The sequence below is a fragment of the Microcaecilia unicolor genome, chromosome 3 (genome assembly GCF_901765095.1).
Source record: "Microcaecilia unicolor chromosome 3, aMicUni1.1, whole genome shotgun sequence".
NCBI lineage: Eukaryota > Metazoa > Chordata > Amphibia > Gymnophiona > Siphonopidae > Microcaecilia > Microcaecilia unicolor.
The window spans coordinates 73,071,828-73,094,203 of NC_044033.1; the positions used below are offsets into that span (position 1 = coordinate 73,071,828).

Below are 22,376 nucleotides of genomic sequence, written 5' to 3' on the forward strand. Positions count from 1 at the left end.
GAAGCTTGCCAGGTGCCCTTGGCCTGGATTGGCCGCTGTCGTGGATAGGATGCTGGGCTCGATGGACCCTTGGTCTTTTCCCAGTGTGGCATTACTTATGTACTTATGTACTCTTATGGCCACGCCCACTTTGGGTTTGCATGCGATGAGATTTAGGTGCACATTGTTATACAATAGCGTGTAGCAAAATGTGCAAGTAAATTCAAATTGGTGCCAATCAGTGCCGATTAGCACCCAATTATTGGCACTAATTGGCTCATTAGCCAATTTAGTTGAGCGCACAGCTTGGATCTGCGCCATATATAGAATTGGGAGGACAGTGTACACCTTTTTTTAAAGAGCATTTACTATTTGTACATAATGCACACTCTTTCACAACAGTACGTACTGTTGCCAGTGAATAGCATTCATTTCAAACACCCCATCCCTTATATATACATATAGATGTTTGAGTATTTTATTATATATATATATATATATATATATATATATATATATATATATATATATAAATACAAACAGATATCTATCTATCCATACATACACAAATATATATCTATATCTATATATATATATATTACAAATATCTATCTCTCTATCCTGTGCAGAAGGAATGGATCCTCAGAAGCTTAGCTGAAATTGGGTGGCGGAGCAGTTGGGGGGAAGAGGGGGTGGTGGTTGGGAGGCGAGGATAGGGGAGGGCAGACTTATACGGTCTGTACCAGAGCCGGTGATGGGAGGCGGGACTGGTGGTTGGGAGGCGGGAAATACTGCTGGGCAGACTTATATGGTCTGTGCCCTGAAAAGGACAGGTACAAATTCAAGGTAAGGTATACACATATGAGTTTGTCTTGGGCAGACTGGATGGACCATGCAGGTCTTTTTCTGCCGTCATCTACTAAGTTACTATGTTACTATCTATCTACCTATCTATCTATAGAGAGAGATCTATTTAGATTGACAGATAGATACACACTCATCTACATACATGTTCTAGAGATGCTGCCACTAGCCACTACTACTTTTTATACATTTTCAGGTACATCATCATCCTTGAACCAGGGACAGCACAGTGAGGGGGAAGGGTTTGGGGACAACCAGGGCAATTGCTCAGGACCTCCATGTCTCTAAAGTTGAAAGACATAGCTTGAGGGCTCCTCCTCAGTTTCCACCCTAGGCCTCGGCACGTCTAACTGCAGCCCGACTTTTGACCAAGATTACACTGACCCAACCAAAGGTGCCACAACTCGCAAAGGATCCAATTTTACCAAGGGTCGGCAGGGCTATGAGAATGCTGAGCTACACACAGGGAAATTAAGATCCATCTAATTACAACAGGTTTGCAGTTTTCCCTTCCCACCTCCCTCCCACACCCTGCTAAGAAAGAAAGCTGTAAAGGCAAATGTCCTCTTAAGTTCAAAACAGCTGAATTTTATCTTTAATTGTGCTCTCTGGCTTTCCAAAATAATTTGCTTTGTGTATATAAGGACAAAAGCTTTCTGTGTATGGCTGAACAGAGGTTAATCATGCATAGCAGGCAGCTGCGCAGGGCTTGCAGAACAGACCTCTGGGTGGGGGAAGAAAACTGGATGGGAAGTAGAGCTGTCAGTACCTGTATCATTTTGTTTACCTATGTCAGAGCTAAAGGAAATACGTTTCCCCTTTAAAAAAAAAAATCAACAACTGATAATAATAATAATAATCTACTTCTTAAGACTTCACTGTGGTGGTGTTAAAATGAGAAAAATGAGTCACACAGTGACTCAATAACTTGGCTTTCCTTAATTCTTTTATTATGGAATATATTAAAGCGAAATCTATTTCTATTCCCTTCTTTCTTGGTGCTGATTTTGCTGTACTCATTTTTGTCTCAGTTTTATCTCAAAAGTAGCTCAGAAGATTGTACTGATGGTGGTGTGTTGTAATTTCAGTGACTGTGTGTGTTTTCGCCCCCTTACATCTTGCAAAATGCTACAGCTAAAGGGACCAAATTTTGGGGCAGAGAGGTACTAGACGCAAGGATGCAGCTTTTTGGCTTTGGTCGGTTTGGGAATAACTAAGGAGCGAGCTGTGTGTGGCAAACATGTTGCATGAAAGAGGGTACCGAACAGAACCCAGGCTGGTTAGAATGTGCTAGTTTCTGTTTAAGATCAGAAATGAATCAAATCTTTACAGAGAAAAGTAATCTCCAGGGCACTTCCTCAAATGACTTGCGTGCATACCTTTGGTCTGTTCGTTTTTCCCTTTTTCTTTTCTATAATAATAAAATTCTGCCCCTTCTTTCCCTCACTAAGTGCCCCTTTTACACAGGTGCACTAGCATTTTTAGCGCATGCTAAAAATAACTGTGCACTGAACGTTAGAGACGTCCATATACTCTTATGGGTGTCTCTAGTGTTTAGCGCACGATAATTATTAGCACATGCTAAAAACACTAGCATGTCTTTGCAAAACACCCCCTAACTGTCTTGTATAAATGCACACCTTATATATTAGCTCAAAATTGCAAACCACCTAGAATGTCTGTGTGGCGGAATAGAAAATTCTAATAAATTTGGAAAGTCACTGAGCTACCATCGACAGGGTAATTTGATAACAAGGTACTGAGGCAAGGAAAGCACATAGGCCCATATGCTACACTTATTCCATAAAGGCAAATGAAGCACCTATGAACTTTTATAAAACAGCTTACCTCAATCTCCCATATAGAATTACACCAGCTTCAAGGGAAGAGTAACTTTTTTGCCTCTATGTGATGATAAGCATTGGCGTATATGTGACCCACTGAGTGAAAAGGTACCAAAAGCGGGGTATGTGACTTATTTATAGCGCAAGATAGAGGGATATCAAACTGCATAATCCTAACAAATTTCAATCTCAGGCATGGACTAATTATGTGTTTAAAAAGTGAGAAATGTTTATCAATAAAAAAGTAATTAACCCCTGAAATCACAAACCCCATTTTAGGCACCTGCAGCTTTTAGGATGTAGAACATGAAACGCATCAAAGAAAGAAAATTGCACAGTCTCATTCTACTGACCCTATAGTACACAAAATTTTCAAAAATGAAAGTTGCTCCTCCAAACTTTTATAGACTATCTCTGTAATTCTTCATTCAGCGGTCACATATTATAAAAACACATGCACAGGTATGGATACCACCATCACTCCACCCACTCTCCACTCCAGGAAACACCTAACCCTACGGATTGTGTATAAGTAATGTATGTATTGAATAACATATATGGGCACTGATCCTGCGGCTATCTCTTAATTTTATCTGCATATGCCCACGGGCAATTTTTAAAAAACACCTTCCTGAGTGTGTAAAATGCTGCTCCATACACACATATCACTTATAAAATTACCCCCTAATCATCCAACATTTTCATTAAATTACTCTAGTTGTAGGAATCCATATTTTAGGTCATTCCTTTATTTATTTTTGCTAATATACAGTTTGATATTCAAAAGTCCTTATGCCTTTTCTCAACAAGTTTCAGCGGCACTATCTGGATAGTGCCACTGATCATGCTTACAGATGGCCCTGGCATTATCTGGAGAGTACTAAGGCAGAGCACAGGTGGGCATTCTGACAAACTCTGTGAGGAATTGGCAATATTCAGCCACTATCTGTACAAACATTTTACTAAGGTGCACTAACAGATTTAGGGGCTCATTTTCAAAGCACTTACACTCACAAAGTTCCATAAGTCTAAGTGCTTTGAAGGTACGCCTCTTAGCTCATGCTAATGAATTAATATGCATTATGTGCCATACAGCCCATAAATCTGTTAGCGCATCTTAGTAAAAAGACCCCTAAGCAGGTTAATTTAGGATAGCAAAATGGCCGTGCCTAGATTTAGGCTCAGTTTATAGAATACACCTAGATGGTTTATAGAATACACCTAGCGGCCATGCCTTTGCCTAACTCTGGGCGTGTCCATTTACGCCAAGTAAAACTTGGTGTAATACCGGTGCCTAAGTTAGGCGCAGGTTAGGTGTATTCTATAACCATGCATGTACTTTTCAGATCACTCATGGTCACGCCCATTCCCCCTTTTTGGCAGCACGCATTAGAATTTACATGTACCACTTTACAGAATACCCTAGTAAGTTGTGTACGTAAATTCTAATTAATGACAATTAGTATCCATAATTGCTTGTTAAGCGGCAATTATGGCTTGTTAAGTAATTAAATTACATGTGCAAATCCAGAATATAACTAGATTTATGTGCGCAATTTCAGTCATGCTATATAGAATCTGGGGGATAGAGGATTGTACTTTAATTGTTCACCTATAGATCTAGATAGATAGATAGATAGATAGATATAGGTGTCTAAAGGGTGCCTGAATAGAGAATATTCTTAAGAAAAGTAGGTGCCTACTTTCCTTTACAGAATACTAATGTATCTGATCTGGATACATATGCATGTATCTGGGTAGGCACAAGTGGGTGTGGGGTGGGGGGGAATTCTATACATAGTGCTTAAAAACGGGTGCTGGAAACGTTTGCTGCTAACCCCCGGATTCTATACAGAGATTGGTGCGGATTCTATAACAATGCATGTAATGTAACAAGCTAACGAGCACTGATAACAGCATTTAACATGAATAATGAGCATTAATTAGTACTGATTAGAATTTAGGCGAACAACTCACTAAGCGTATTCTGTAACGATGTGTGCCGAACTTCTAACGCGGACAGGCAAAACTGGTGTGGATATGGGCGTTTCATGGGCATTATGAAATTTAGGCACCTAGTGATAGAATATGGCCTAGTGTGCCTAACTCTACATGCAGGAGTTCACACCAAGTTTTCATTGGTGTAAATGGATGCGCGTAGATTTAGGCGCTGAAATATGAACTAAGTGTATTCTATAATCGGCACCCAAATCTAGGCACCGATTAGAATACACTTAGTCGGCATTAATTTCAGCACTGATTTTTTTTAGGTACCATATATAGAATCTCCCCCTAAGCGCTATTCTATAAAAGATGTGTGTGTGTCCTTAATAGAATAGCGCAGAGCAGCGGTTTCTGCGCCCAACTCTGGGTGCCAGACTTACACCTGCTGAAACCTGGTGTAAATCCTGACGCCCAAGTTTTGAGCGCAGACCCATTATTCTATCACACTGTGCGCAACTTTCTGGAACACCTGTGAAACCACCCATGTACTTTCCATGGCCACACCCCCTTTTGGGTTGCACTCTATGGGATTTAGGCACCCAGTGATATAGAATAGCGCATAGCCAGATGCACAGACAAATCCTAATTGGTGTCAATTAACATCAATAATTGGTTGCTAGCATCTGATTGATGGTTAACATTCATTAGCCAATTAAGTTGTGTGCACATCTCAGCAACACACCCAAATCTGGGCACCATATATAGAATCCAGAGGACTGTGTATATTTATAGAATACTGTTTATTGGCATTTATACACCTATATACTAGTATTCTACTCATTTATGCACATAATCATTACGTGAATATTAGCTCCCACTTCACAGAATTACTCCAGTAATAATGTTAAAACCAGCGGTGGTAACTGCTGTCCACATATGTTTACCACTGCTCCTTATCTGGTTATCAGTGTCAAATATACAGGGGATATTTAAATGTTTTGCCAGCATTAAAAAAAAACCCAAATAACCTTGACCGCAGTTTGAATATTGACCATATATATTTATATGATACTTGCCAGCAATGTATGTGCGAAGAACTGAATAATGTGTGTAAAGATTTCATTGTTAGGGCACACATTTGATTACCTAACCCCCTTCCCCTCCCCCCCCCAAAAAAAAATAATAGAAAAAGATGAACGTGCAATGTGACAATGGTTTCATTTTTTTTTCTTAAATTGCTGTTAAAAGGATATTGCACTTCCCGAATAAGGTGAAATTTCAGACATATCTTGCAGGTCCCCACACTCAGATTTTATGAGTGATAGGGAAAGTCCTTCAGCTGTGCTGGGAGGATGTGCTGGGGAGCAGGGATGGTGGCTCATATGATGTGATGACATCTTGGTTCTCAGACTTGTGGTCTCCCTAGTTAAGTCTAAGGATTCCGGGGAAGACCTGTCTTTCCCTAAGTAAGAGGCAGAAGAAGCGCTCAAGGGATTCTGAAATGGGTACGCCATGAGGGGAAGAGGAAAAGGGTGGCGGAACGATGCTGAAGTGAAACCAGCAGTGGCGGAGAGAGGAGACTGATGGAGAGGGGCATGATGGTGATTGCCAGGTGGTGGAGCAGAGGCAGACTGATCTGATGAGTTTTTGCGAACTACCAGGGGCAGAGCTTCAGTTTGGTCTGTTGAATTTGGCAGCTGGATGTTGCCAAAAGTGTCTAGAGGGTGTGGAATGATGACATCACCAAAGCACTGCAGGCGCTGGTTGGTGGTGTGGAAGTTGTGGTTTTCCCCATTCACGGCAAACCTTGCTTGAGGGACATGAAGAGGTGGGAAGACCTGAGGAAGCTGGCGGGATGGTTTGGATGAAAAAACTTTAACTACTGTGTCCACTACTTGTGCCACGGCAGTATTCAGTTCCTGCTTTAGTGTCTCAGCCAAATGTTTGCCTTCGGGATGAAAAGAATTCTGCCCTATTTCTCTCTCTCTTGGAATTTCTCCTTTAGGTTTATTCTCAGCTCCTGCCTCATGCTGCCTGATCAGAGCTCGCGCCCGATCAATGAATTGGCCAGGGTCTAAGTCAAACATTTCACTGTCTGACCTGCCACCAGAATCATGTGCCTTAGCATCCATGCTTCCTGACTGCAGGCTGTCTTCAGACAGGTTACCATCTTCATCAAATTCAGAATCAGTGCTGTCATAGATTTGGTAGAACTTTTCCTGCAGCTGGCGCAGCTGTTTCTGCATGTCCTCCAGCTGCTGTTTCAGCTGTCTGCGCTCCTCTCGCTTCTGTTCTTTTCTGGCTGTAACCAGCTGCTGAAAGCTCTGTTGTTGCTGCTGGGGCAGCTTCTGCTTGCGCTTGTTCTCTCTATAGCTGTCTCGGGGACTTACGGACTGCGGTGCTCCCTCTCTTTCATTTTCATTGCCCCTTAATGCCACGCTCGGGGAATGGCTCATCCCCCGAATGATATTCTCAACCCGGGCTCGTTTAGCTCTCAGGTGCTCATCACATAACCGATCCATATCAAACTGGCTGATCGTAGGCCTGCCAAAAGGAGAAAGACACTCTTGGGGGCTATCTCTTGAAGAGTTGCTGCATATATCCTCCTGATGTATTTCAGAGCCTGCACTAGAGAGCCCGCTGGCTTGGAAACTGGGCTCCGTGCCACCATTTTTGTTCATGTTATTTTTCAACAGCTGGGAAATGATGGTTGCTCCTGGAAAAGGCATCATGGCATCTTCATAGGAGTTAGCCCTCTTCAGCAGCTTACGCAGCACGTTTGACTTTTCTCCATCTGCATGCTGCAGCACTGAATACTCAACATCCTGCTCAGAAGCTTGGGGATTCATGGCACTGAAAAACACTGGTCTTGCTTTAGCGAAAAATGCAGATGCTGTCCCTACAGTCCTTTTCACTCCAATGTCAACTCGCCTTCTCTTGGTTTGCCTGCTTAAGAGGGCTGTGCTGTCATGGTCAGGCATCACTGGACTGTTATTGTGCCATCTTCAAAAGCTTGTCAGCTGGGCACGGCTTGAGAATCCTGGGAGCCTGGCCAACAGAACAAAAAGGACTGATGAATCATTTTCTTTAAATTTCTCCAAATTTCCTGACCTCAATCCTGAATAAAATGCAAAATGCATAGGCTCTGGGATTTATGGCACATTACAATTATTCCAATTCATTATGCACTCTGCCTGAAATGAAACATTTTAAAATATTTCTGCACCACTAGTTTAAGATGGATTAAGATTTATTAAAATAAAAAAATAAATTAAAAAAAAAAAACACAACAAAAAAAAGCAAAAACTGCTTAAGCACCAGTAATATGATTCTCTTGTCCAAATGTCTGTGATGGCAAGGTTTTATCCATAAAAGAAATAGTAGATTATAAAAACACAGCCCCTGACAACTGATTGATTAAATTTAGGGCACCAAGAGACATTACAAAAGAAAATGAACACAAAGTCCTCATTTAAGATTTATTATTAAAGCAAGAAGCTGCACGAAATTTGGATTAGGAAGTTTCAACCTTAGTGTAAATAAAATGTAATTGTGTTCTTAAGACCAACATAAACATCGATATGGATTTGAAAGGTCAACAGAACTACTTTGGTTTATTTCAGGCTTCGTCTTAGGGTGTAAAAAAATACAATGAATTTGTAGTTTGTAGGTAGATTATAATTTAGATCAGTGATGGTGAGTACTCAGTGAACTCTCGTTGGAAAAAGTGGTGTGGTTCTCACATTAATACACTTCAATGCCCAGAAATAACGGTTAATAAATATTTTAAAAGAGTGAACCTTTACACCAGACTAACTTAATACATTCTTGACTAGCTTTTGAAAATTAATGCACTTTCCTCAGGCCCACACACAACATGGATCTGAGGAAGGGGTTGTCACCTCCTAAAAGCAAGTTCAATAAACGGGTATTTTTTTTGTTTGTTCACCTTTATTTCTGTGACTTTGATAAATGACAATAAGCCTGTCTTACACTGCTACGTGAACTGTCCACAGCATCACGGGGTTCATTTAAAAATGTTTGGGAATGGGTCTCAAAGGGAGTGCGGGACGTTAAGTGAGACTTGTACGTGCTGATTCCAGGAACTATGTACTAATAATGAAGAATTTCCAAAGATAATGAATAACTGACTTGCAAAACAACCATAGTCTAAAGCCCATGGCAAAAACTTACTAACATTTCGACATTATTTATGCAACGAATTCTCAAATATACATTCATTCTGTCTCCGCCCTCTTCAAAATCTTGACAGCTCTGAATATCTTGTGGAGGAATTGGACCGATCATCCCAAAACTAAAGAGACCTTTCTCACCATTTCCAAAATAATAACCAAACTGCCCAACGGCACTGTTTGTGCTTTGTTTTAATTAGTTGGGTTAAACCTGGACCCATATTTCCTACATCACACAAAGCAATTGAAAAGAAAAAAAAAAGGACCCTGCATAGAATGGAAGCGAGAAAGAAAATAAAACTAGTCTAAATGTGTGAGAAAGGAAGACATCTCACCTTTATATGGACTCTGAGTGTTTCTCAGGAACATGCACAGATAGATAACACACTTCCCTTGCTTTCGCCATAAAGGTTCCCATCATAATCTGTAACTTATTAACTAGTGATGCTAGCCTCACGCAGCCCAGAACATGTTCAGCATTTTTTTCCTTCTCCTCACACTCAACGCTGTGCTAAATGAAATTAAATTTTTTTCATGCCGCGTTTATGCAATATTAAACTTTACGTTTGCTTAACAGAGCACATCTTTACAATAACAGGGTACCCTGCCAAAGGCTGCATGCGGACTTTCTGGAAGGGCTCCCATCTCTTTCAGTTCACCTGTACAAACCATCTACGTGCTCCCTAGGACAGCATCTGTGGCAAATTTTAAAGAATGATTATTCATGCAAATGGATATAATTTTGTCCTAATTTCATATAATCAAGCAGCTACACCATGCCTAGATTACAGCAGCAAATATTTTTAAAAAGAAAATCTAAACAAGGACTTACTTGTCTTTGCCCACTTTGAAAATGCATCTTGAAAATGCAAAGTTTGTGTTAAAGGCCAATTAGAATAACATGTGATACTTCTTTACCTTTCTAGTTGTCTGCTCGATAGAACAGAAAACAAGATATAAATAATAATTCTGCCTGAATTCAGAGAAACTCAAATTTTAATACTGTTAATAAAAAAAGAGGAAGTTTGCAGCAAACTAATTAGGGTAGTTATACAAACCAATGTAGTCACGAAGCAAATTAATTCAGGTGCATTTCCTTAATGTCCAGGGCTCCATGCTTTATATTATCAGTCAGATCCATCAGGCTCAGTTTGGAATAGAAATTTGAAAAGGAACAAGGGCAATTTGTACAAATTGGTGGGGCTAGGGAATATAAATCTTTTCCCTAGAAATAACAGTACCATCCATTCCTTTTTATTATAAAGCTCACAGGTAATATTAAAATTTTACCTACTGGGTTCCACGATTGTTCTTTGTGAATATGTGAAAAGCGTACCCATTATAAATTGCCTGGGAAGGCAGCTGATTCAAGTCAAAATCCACTGTCAAATGTTGTACATTTCTACTTCAATGTTCATTGTTTTGTTACTTCCAAAACTGAGCGATGGGTTTCTTTTTAGCTTTGTGATGTGACTGCTTGATCTGTTTCAAAGTTTTCCCACGTGTATCAGTGCTTAGAGAACGGAATACAGTGGTACTCAAAATCCTGTTCACCAGCAGTGCGTATATGCATGTTTTGTGTAAGATAAATGCACAGCACTGGAGAGCCTATAATTAAGTTGTGAAGTTTCTCTTGCACAGGGAAATGAAGGGCTTCCATTCTTCACCATTAACTTTTTCACCTATGTAAACCTTATTCACTTAGCTCACCATGGTGTGCAAACCACATTTATATAAAGTCATGTCCTGTTGCTCTAAATTTACTAAGTGTGTAGTAATGCTGTAGCACACTTAACACCAAAACAGGACCTGCGTTGTGTTTTTTTTTAAAGCTATAACTGTTTAATTTTATAATAAAAATACACAAATACACGTTTTGGGCCAGATTCTAAATATGGCGCCTAAAAAGTCCGCACAGAAATAAGCGCATTCTATAAGATTTAGGCATGGCTTATAGAATACACTTAGTCAATATCACAGCGCCTAAATCTACACGCACCCATTTACGCCAATAAAAACCTGGTGTAAATCCATGTGTGTAGATTTAGTCACACTGACCTGTATTCTGTAAATAAGCGCCGAACATTTGGAACGCCCATAAACACGCCTATAAACATGCACCTTTTAAACTATGCGTGATTAGTTTGAACTGCGCGCTTTACAATTTAGGCACTCTTCTTTATAGAATACACAACAATTTCCGTGCATAAATTGTGATGATTGCCAATCAGTGCTCATTATTGCTTGTTAAGTGCTGTTAAAAATGATGATTGGCTTGTTACACCAATTAAGTTAAGAGCGTATTCTGCACAGAAATCTAGTCGCCATATATAGAATCTGCTTCTTTATGTCTTTTGTACTATATAATGTGTTCTTTCCATCATTTCTTCATTCTAGAAATCTAATATCCTGTTTTCTTTACATTCAATCTACATTTTACCTGTGTTTTCTTATGGATAGGTGCACAGACAAAACTGAAAGCAGAATTGAATGAAAATGAAGTATTCTTGTATGCTGTATTGAAACAACACATACATATATATTTTTGTGTATGTGTGCCTGTATATTGTTTTAACACAACATACAGGAAGAACACATTTTAACTGCAATTATGCTTTATCAAATTGCAAATATAAATGATTAGTAAAATTAATATATTTAATAATATATAGATTTATAACAACTTTAAAGCAAAAGGTTTTAATAGCTGAAGGTGACTTGCACTCTCTCCTGGCGATAAAATGCCTAAATAGAACACATTTAGAAATATAATGATAAATGACTGAAAACTAATTTTACTGGAAAAAATATGCCATAGAAATATAGGATTTCGAAGAAACATAGCTATGCTTCTTTGTCTTGAGCAAATTTCCAGTTACTGCTAGGGCTGCAGCCTATAATACATAAAGCTACGGGTTAAAATTATTATAAAGTCCTTTCTTTAATCCAGCAATACTCAGAACTTCAAAATCAAAGTCAAACTTCAGACTTTGCAATAGAGTCCGTGAAGATAAAAGCAATCAAATCAAAATCCAAACTGGCTTAATAGATCTGAAGAAAAAGTAGTATATATGCTTCATGCTTGACCCCCCCCCCCCCCAAGCCATTTGCCAGCATGCCCACCACCCACCTGGAAATAACAGGAATTATGCCACTTGAAATTTAGAGCTGTACCTTTCTTTTAAACCACGAAAGGAGGTTCAAGAATCATGCGCCCTGAACTAAAGAAGAATACACGTTTACCAAACTCAAACCACCAACTCCAGACAACTTTTACGGCACCACTGAATTACAACGTACTATCTTTTTTCAAACACACACACTGTTGCATTTGTTTTTCAAGCTATCAGAATCAGCTCTTTCAAGTTAAAAGCAACCTCTTACAAATATATTAACTAGGGTTCTCCACAATCTAGCAGAGTTTCTGGAGAAATTAATTCTTAGATGTATGTGTTGGTAGCACTTTAGGTTAAGGGTTCATGCAGCTGGTAAGTATCAGGGGGAAAAAAAGAGAGATTGGTAAGAAGCCATTGTTTCCCCCCTTGCAAACTGTCTCAGGAATTAGTCTATAATGCATGCCAAACACCCTGAAATGTCTTGGAATCAAAGATGCTGCTATAAAACATGTGTGTCCCCAATTAAACCTCTACAAAGAGCTCACCCCTTTTAAAAGCCCTGCCGTCTGTCCTACAGCTGCGTCTTTGAACAATAAGTATGTTCAGTTCTACAAACCAATGTTATTACGGGCCTTTAATGCTGTAATGGTCATCACTGTAAACGGCCCACGTATATGAAAGTACTGCTTATTTCCAACCTGACAAAGAAGGGCAACCTTCGAAAGCTAATCAAGAAATGTATTATATTCAATAAAAAAGGTATCATCTTATTTTCTTTTCCATGTTTTATTTTGTTTTATTTCTATTGATTACCTTTAAAGGTGGACTAACACGGCTACCACACCTCTCTGCAACAGAGAGGAAACCTTCTAGTGTGTATAACCTGACATGGCACTTTACACTGTAAGAAGTGCAGTACTCATATCATGGAAGCCAGGGTCTCTCTGAAATTATTTCCAATTTAAAATTCTCAAATACACAGAGTAAAACACACAGAGTGTGGCGATTCTAAATTTAGCAGCAGGTCAGCCACCTGTTTGGATGTTTGCTAGGCTTCTGGGAGTCACCTGCACACGTGTGTTTTACATATAAAAAAGCCTGCTTACCTGAGGAACTGTGGAGATGTAATTAATCTGCATAGAGCCCTGTTTACAGCCTTTACACAGCCTATGTTCTATTGCAAAGTCAATTCGGGGGGGAAAACGAAAACTGAACGTAAAAAGAACTGCAAAATTGACATGAGCAGAGGTGAAAACAGATTTCAAGATATCTTGTTTTTCCCCATAAAAATCAAATTATGTAGGAAAAGATAGCTTTCTCATGGATGAAATTCAGATGTACAAGTATCACCTACAACTTGTTTCATGAATCTGTTACTTCTTTATATCTCACATGACAACCACATTACTTTTAAGGACAAAAAAAGGGGGGGGGGATACATTTGTGGCTCTTCAGGTGGTTCTAGGGAAAAGTATTTGTGCAGCTTCCACCCCAAGTGGCTGCTATAGATCAGATTTAAATCTTGTAATAGGGTCATGGGGGAAAAAGTCACCCCTTCCCCCTTTTAAAAAAAACTTTCTAGAGAAGTTAGGAAATCAGATAAACAGCTGGAAACACCTTTCCAGCTGTTTATCTGATTTCCTAACTTCTTGCAAGAAAAGTGAATACAACAAATGGTAATATACTGTCTTCCCATAATTAAAAAAACAACTCTCATCATACCTTTAAAAGTAATTTTATAAAGGGTCATTGGACCTTGCTAACAATTTTAAAGTGTCACCACTGATTTTGTTTAAAATATAGGAAAAGGTTGAAACACTGTCTCCAAACTACTTTCAGCTTCAAATTGCTTTTAACTCGTTATTTCATGACACTAGTAAGTTGGTGTAAAACGTTTTGACAACTGGCATTAAACTTACTGTAATATTTTAACTTTTTACTAAAGAAACTGGAGGAGTTCACCAGTGACTTGAGAACGCAATTAACCAGAAAGCTATTTAATACAGGTCTAGCACCCCCCCCCCCCCCCCCGTTCAAACTTCTGCTTTAGGAGTTTAAATGAGAGCCCTGGTAATAATTCAGACGGTTACCCTAGTTCAAGATGTAACTTTTAAAAGTCGGAAGCCTTAGGCATCAGTTATGTACATCCCAGATAAAAAACCACCTGCAGCTGGAGGCAGAACTTCAACTAGATATTACCCATCAAGACAAACGCTGAGTAGAGAGATCCGGAGCAGCGCAGATGCCAACCTTGGCACGGCAGAGGGTACAGGCTGGGCAGAACTGGAAGGCACGAAAACCAGCCCTAGATCAGGAAGACCGATGACTTTCAGAGGCAGTTTCCCCAGTGCATCTATAGGCTCAGCATTTAAAGATCCCAAGACGGGCAGGGCTGGAAGCCGGTCCCCTTATCTAACAAGGCGCTATAAATCCATAAACCTCCTAACAAAAGTCCATAATAAGGAGCTGCAGAGGGAAACTTGCACCTGTCTCTCTTGACACAACGCACCTGTCTGGCGTCGCCCATGCGCACTGGGCACCAGCGCTCCCGATATCTTCCTTACAATAGGAGATACGGAGGGGAAAGAAACTCGCTGCCAGGAAGTGTTGAATCCCCCCCCCCCCCCCCACCTCCCCGAGAGAGAGAGAGAACCATTCTCAGGCAGTCAGGTACCGGATGACTGCTGGCAACGAAGAGCTAAGGAGTCCAAGGGGGGAAAAAAGGCTACTGCAAGTTTTGTATTAAATCTCATTTGAGTTTCATGGGTGCTCTCCTAGAACTGGCAGATCCTTTCCCCAAAGTGGAAAATCCCCACCCCCTTGCTTTTTTGTGTGTGTGTTTGTGTTCTTGAACCCACGTACCTCGGATAATAAATCGGGCTCCGTGACAGGCAGCATCAACGGGAACCAGGGCAGTCATCCTTCACGCTGTCTCCTTGCAAAAGACTTAAGAAGACTCCAAACCTTGGCTAATCTTGAACGCGACCCCTCTGCCTATTCTTTTTGCATTTCAACCCCATTCCCTTAAAACATTGGATGGCCGGTCCCAAATAACCGCAACTACTTTTTTCTAAGGCGCTCGAACAACTGAACTTCCCCAAAAATCTCCTTTTCAAAAGTACAGAGAAAAGCAGCACTTCAATTTCCCGCAGCAGCAGCCACCTATTCCCCCCCAAACTTAGCTATATCTGACCTCCACTTAACCCATCCAAATGGTTCTCTCCAGCGACCCCTTCAAATAGATTTTTTTTTTTTTTACCTTTCCAATTTTAGCTCTCACTAGGACCGAAATGAAACTCATAACACATCTCCAGTTCGTTCGGTTATAAAATCTGAGGAAGTAGGCATGCAAATTACAGGCAAACTGAACAGACAAAAAGGAAAGGCTTTGTAATGATAAGACAAAGAAACGCACAGGACGAGAGCAGGAGTTTACTAGGAGGGTTGGAGGGAGGAACAGCTCCGAGCAAGAACAATACACAAGAATACTGGCTTTATCCATCCACCCCCCCCCCCCTAAAAAAAGCAGGCAGTTTGCAAATAAAAAGGGGAAAAGAAAAAAGCGACAGAATCCCAAGTCCCAGCAAGAAAACAAGCAGGATTTTGCCCGAGATGCACTTACTCTTTCGAACTATTGCCGATTTCCACACTGCTTCCCTGGATACATCGTTCATATTATTGCAATTCATTCATTCAACTGTATTAGACATATTTACTGTGGGGGGAGACATTTTTTTTTACTAGTGAGCTCTATAATAATATGAAGAGCATCAACAACAGAGAAAGCCATGCATGTGCAAGTGGGGGGGGGGGGGGGGGGCAGCGGGGGAGTGGATACTTACTCAGCTAAGGCGATGAAACTGATCCTTTTTTTCGCCGGGGGAAGACAGGAGATGCGGCGAGCCCCGGCTGGCTGCTGTTGAATATTCTAATATGACAAGAGAGGGCTGGCTGGCTGGCTGGCAGCCCCGCGCGCGCGAGTTAAAGGCAGGCAGAAAGGGAAAGCAAGGCAGCGCGCGAGCTCTTTTGCGCCGCTCTCCTCTGCCGCCTGCAATTGTCTGGTCACTGCAGGCTGAGCTCAGCTGAGGCTCCGCGCCACCACAAGATTTACTTTAAGACACAGCTGAAGGAAGCAGGAAGACTTCACGTCACAGTCGGCGTGACGCAAGGCGGCCGAACACCAATCCGGAGGCGAGGGGGCACCACGAGCTGCAAACTTGGAGTGGAACAGGGGAAAAAAAATAGACCTAGAAGAGGGAAATTAAAGAGACAGGAGGAGGAGAAGGAGAGACCCCCCAGCCCTCCACACTGCAGGGAAGAAGCCTTTGGCTGCTCATTCTACTTAGAAAAAGAGAGTGACGGGTTTTTTTCCCACTCTTATTTACAGATTTATTTGTTTGCTGTCTTCTTTCTAGTAAAGAATCATTATGGCTTTTCCAGCAGTTGCATCGCTGAGTATACCTGGCAAAAGCAGCAGCTGCAAAAAGTTCAATACTGATGTTAGGAATTTCAAGCGTGCAATAAAACGATTTTGTAAAAGCAAGCACTCACAGATGATGCAAGAGTAAATCTAGCCAGTATGATATGAGAAATATCCATTCATAAAGAGAGTTTCTTTTATATCAAACGTATTCAACTCTGGAAAGTTTGAGCGCATACTCACTGTGACCTGTGATAGCGAGAAGCTCATTTTTACATAACAGATCTGTGTTTTTGCAGACTGACAGAAAAAGAAAACTCAGCATGGGATTAATCTGGGCCTGTTCCAGACACTCATTGCTGTGATTTGCCAGGAAGAGGTGACCATCTCTGATTAAAAAAAAATTTTTTTTAATTATAAAAAAAAAAACATCTTAACTATAGAAACAAGCAGCCCCACATGGAAAGAAAAAGAAAAAAAAACCTCTCCCGTAGTCCAACCAGGGAGACGGGACTGCTTGTACATTCACCATTTCTAGGTATTTTTGGCTACTGCAAACTTAAACATATGTTAAGTGAGTTCCCGCACTCCATGACACCTCTCCCCAACTTTAATAAGCAGCAAATCCAAGTAAAATAAATGCTCACTGTACCTTATTCCTTACCTCATGCAGAACGGTCGGGTAGCGGCTTCCACACATCTCAGTACATCGGGGGAAAAAAAGAGCATCAGACTGAGGAGTTTGAACGATTATATTATACGTCTCCCTCTTCATTAGGGTCAAGGCAAGGTACTTTTAATGAAGCCGTAACATTTCTAAGAACTGCATTGATTACAGAACACGAAAACTCTTATTGGTTCCCTTTATCAGAGCAAAGGCAGCGTGGAGTGCAGCTTACTTTTTGACCCATTCGCTAGCCTTTTAAATAACTTGATAATGATACAGTGCCTGCTATAGGGTCGAACAACATTAAAACCTTAAACAGCCAACCTGAACAAATTGTATTTACATTGATTTGGAAAACGGTTCTGATCCTTCGTACATCACAATAGTTTTGGATAGAGGAATGCTGTCTTGTGTGTGTAAAGTGCTCGGTAGTCGTTCTATGTTCACGATTCTACATTTAAAAAAAAATTCCTTTGGACCCACGATAATTATTCGGGGGGGGAAAAAGGAGGAAAGTAACGCGAAATTTGAAAGTTTTATGAAAATGAAAATGTACGCACACTTGTGCTGGAAGAAAAATGAAAACCAAGGGTGATAAGATAAGGATGGGCTCAGTATCGTCCAAAATCTTTTATTTTGAACTACCACGATTTAGCTTTTTAGGTGTTTTGATTTACTGAAATGCATGTTCTTCTCTGTCACCTGCACTTCTGCCTAAAACAGGCAAATCGGTAGTGGCGGGAGATGTGAGGATTGAAAAACATTTTTGTGTGTGTGTGTGTGTGTGTGTGTGTGTGTGTGTGTGTGTCAAAACGACTATCAAAATTAGGAGATTAAAAATAAATGATCAAATTCCTTATATAAATATTCAGTTCAGGGTCAACTTTTATTAGCTGTTTTCAGAAAACACCCTTGGCACTTTTTTTTTTTCTAAGTATACTGACTTCATTCTTGATTTTCTCTCTTGCAAAATACGTTTATGATCATTCTCCGAACAGATAATGAAGCTCGCAGTGTCATTCCCTCAGACGCAATTTCAGAAAGCGACACAGAGATGTAAAACGTAGGAGCGGAGAATAAAGTAATAAAATGAAGGCATACAGAACTTTAAATGTGTATTATTAAGTTTGAAAGACTCATGCTTTTTATACAAGAAATTTAAGCATGACCTGCTGGGTAATGCAGATGCCGAAACTATGGGGTAGCACTGGAATATCTTAAACCACAGTAGTAGTGATCTTGCAGGAATAGTTACAGCAAATAACTTTAGGACATGTTGATATTTTTTTCCCAACTCAAATAGTAATGACGAACCAAAAAAAAAAAAAATCTAAAGTATGACGTTGGAATCCTTACCCTGTCCCTCTGCCTTCATTACTTTCTGAATTCGTTTTTTGTGGATGGAGAGAGATGATGGTTGTTTGAAAGTGGAGGTTTATCCGGATTAGGAGGGGGGAGTCACCTTTCCTGTACAATATAGGGGTGTGGTGTCACGTGAGAAACATGGTGATGAGGTTGTGAGACATTTGTGAATAAGGTTACATCTGGTGCATTTAGTACACTATAGGCAAACTGATAGTCAATACACAAGCAATTAATAGGTGGATGGATGGCTAGCTGCAAAAAAAATCTCAAATCCCTTCTATCTTCTGCTCTAGTAACTATGCCAGCTATATCATAATCAAAGGGATGTGTGACTGCACATCCAATTCCAGGCACAGAGTGACACTTTCTGCTCTCACAAATCCTTTACTTTCTTTGCCACTAAACCTATTCCCTGGGCATGATCATTTCTCCCAACCTCTCTCTATATTGTTGCACCAAATGTCCTCTGGGCATGCTGCCACCCCTAAGACCCCTGTTCCCCACATGCATTTTTTGGCATCCTTCATGCTCCAGGCACCTGCTGAGTGTGTTTCTTTCCCAGCAAACTTCTAGATACACTCCTAGTGTGACTGTGCTAAACTTCAGGCACCTTTGGGCGTCATGCCTCCACGGGGCTCTCGAACTTTCACGACATCTGAGCTTGTCTTATGCCAATATGTCCTTTGGATACACTTCTATTCCCATGAATTCTTTGCACATTCACCTGCCTTCTTGATTTACCTTCCCTAGTTTCATCAAAGAACTATTAAATACTCCCTCTACTGTATCCTGTAGCTGGCAGATCACCTCTCCTTGCTTTGTTCCATTGGATTAACATGTCATGGTTTTCTCATGGGTTATCTGAGGGCAGTTCATCAGCACCTGTATTTCTTCTGCTTTTAACCTCACTTCCATAACAGTAGGAAATGGGGCAGCATCCCTAGATTTCTTCTCCTTCAGTCCAGTAGTAGCAGCCATTCAGGGCCTTGCCGATCTCTCGCCTGTCATCAGCCTGGAAACTTAAAGCCACAATACTTCCAGAACTGTCTAAGACAAACAAAAAAAGAAACGACAACCACAAAATCTGAGTAGCCATTCAGAAACATATTTCCACCTTCCTACTCCTGGCTTTGCATTTTGAGGGCAGTTCAGTATCAGTACAGCTATATATAAGAACCCATTCTGTAAGTTCAAGTGCATACTAAAACGTCTAAGTGGTTTACTATGTCATAAAAAATAAGGGGTAACAAGTATAAAAACAGCAAGACAAAAAACAAACAGGAATAAGGATGAATAAGAGGGAGAACACAAGGTAAAAAAAATAATAGTAAGAGGTAAAAAAATATACAATGTCTTTGCAGGTTAGGAACAAGAGAGAGAGAGAGAGAGAGAGAGAGAGAGAGAGAGAGAGAGAGAGAGAGAGAGAGAGAGAGAGAGAGAGAGAGAGAGACATAAAAGGGGATGTACTGCAAAGGCAAGTTACAGGCAGGGCCAAGAAAAGGAATCATTTTTGCTGAAAGGCTTGAGCAAACAGGTAAGGTTTGAGGTTACTTTTAAATCATCTATAAGTGGGTTCAATCTTGATAAAAAGGGGAAGAACATTCTAAAAAGAGAGTGCAATGATGTTAAAGTAAGCATTAAGAAGGGAATCAAGCCATATATGACAAAAGGAAGGAACTGTGAGCAATTGCCTATGAGAAAAACACATAATGTAAGCTGTGGTGCATAAGATATGAGAAAATTTGCTAGAAATAATGAGAGTCCAGATTGCATTGTTTGGTAAACAACGGTGAGATATTTAAAGGGGATCCTAAAGGAGACTGGGAGCCAGTGTTCCAAAATAAACAAGGGCGTTACATGATCATGTCTCTTTTTGACAGAGTCATTTAATGTCAGTGCTGTGAACATGTTGAAGTCTCCGGATCTGAGTAAATGGTAAACCATGATGTAAAGAATTACAGTAGTCTAATTTTGAAATGAAAAGGGCTAGAAGCAGGATTCTAAGGGAGGAAGTGTCAAGCATTGAATGGACATATTTTGTTGAACAATGGTTGAAATTTGTTTGCGAAAAGAGAACTGTCCAGATGGACCCCAAATACCTTTGCAGACTATTTGAGAGAAACTTCAATAGCATGACTATGAGACAGAGAGGAAAGGGGTATGGGGGAACCTGAAAAGAAGACAATTGCTTCTGATTTGGTAGGATTAAGTTTCATGTGGTTTTCAGCTAGCCAGTCTGCAATGGTGTCCATCTTAGAGGAAATCACTGACAGAGACTGAGAGGAAAGGGAATCAAGAGGGGCAACAGTATGAATATCATCAGCATAAATATGGGGGGAAAAAGGTCAAGAGACTGAGCCAGCAAGGCAGGTGGAGAAAGAAAAATATTTAAGAGAGGCAGTCTGAGGATAGAGCCCTGGGAAACTCCTGGGTAATAGCAAAAATACAAACCATGATGTAGGAATGAGAATTTATGTCAGCTATAGAACTGACATAAGTGATTGCATAAAAATGTTGGAGCCACACATGTAACTTATGCTATGTACCATATATGCATATTTACAAAATAGTATTTAGGCAGAATGTTGGCTTCCACTGAGAGAACACATTGCGTTCAAGGTCTGCACTCTGGTTCATAAGATCATACACGGTGAAGCTCCGGGATATATGTCAGGCCTTATAGACTTACTAACCAGGAATTCTACTAAATTATCATGTACATTCCTGAATCTCCACTACCCCAACTGCAAAGGACTAAAATATAAATCAACATTTGCATCCAGTTCCTCTTATATAAGCACGCAAATATGGAATGAATTACCAAAATCAATAAAAACAACACACGACATAATTTTCGAAAATTACTGAAAACTAACTTATTCAATAAGGCATACAACAAAGATCAATCCTAAATACCAATAACAAAATTTACACCAGAACTACACAAAACGTAACTCTTTATTCCTGATTGTTCAAGTCTAATCTATTACGATTGAAGTTTTATCCAATTATATTTTATTATTTATTACGATAATGAACTTTATTTATTTGACTACCTAATTCCACTCTGTCACCTCCATATTTTAATTATGTATTTCTCTTTTTCCGGAATTTGGTGATCACCATTATGGAACAATTGTAAGCCACATTGAGCCTGCAAATAGGTGGGAAAATGTGGGATACAAATGCTACAAATAAATATATTAGAAAACACTCTAGATTTAAACCTGGGAGTTTCAAACTATCTCAAGTCAAATTCTAAATACCTAAACAGTTTGAAATGTAGGTTTTCTGGGTGTCTCACCTTGTAACTTCCAAGGTTACATAACAATAATCATTTTAAATAAATCAACTAGGAACCTCAAACCTCCCAATAGGGAATACTCAGCAAAAGAATTTGCACATTCCACTATTTTCTTCAGGAGTAGAGTACTATCACTGGTTCCAATGAAGAGAAGAAAAAAGAGAGAAAAACTCCAATCGCAAAAACTCATATATACATGAGAAAAACGAATGGTACAAAAACTCTCCTTACTCTTCTCTCCCTCGGTTTTTAGAAATTAACAAAATGAAACACCTCCACTCAAAACCCAAAAACCGGTAATAAGCCCGGTATATCTTTAGAAATCCCAATCTACTACTTCACATTCAAGCCTAAATTGATCCTATTGAAAACTAACCCCCGTTTTGAAGTGAAAAAGAGTCTTTCAAACAAATATCTTTCAAATATCTTTCAAACAGCTAACAGTCACTTATCTTCTCTTATAGTCCTTCCAACTGGGTTAGTAATGATGCATATCAGGGTTGAAGATCGTGTAGTTGGATTCCTCCATTGTAGTCTGTTTTAATCTGGAAAAATTAACACCATCCCGTATCTCCCTTCAACAAGTGTGCCTTGTTTCGCCACTCTACAGGCTGCTTCAGGAAGGGCACTAAAATAAATTTTAGCATGGACTTTTTAACATCATAAAAAACAGTCCACAA

The 22,376-nt window shown here is 40.0% G+C and overlaps 1 pseudogene; it reads right to left on the bottom strand.

The window, feature by feature from the left end:
- Positions 1-5,435: 5,435 nt before the first annotated feature.
- On the bottom strand, positions 5,436-17,442 carry LOC115465517 (annotated as a pseudogene).
- Positions 17,443-22,376: the final 4,934 nt, after the last annotated feature.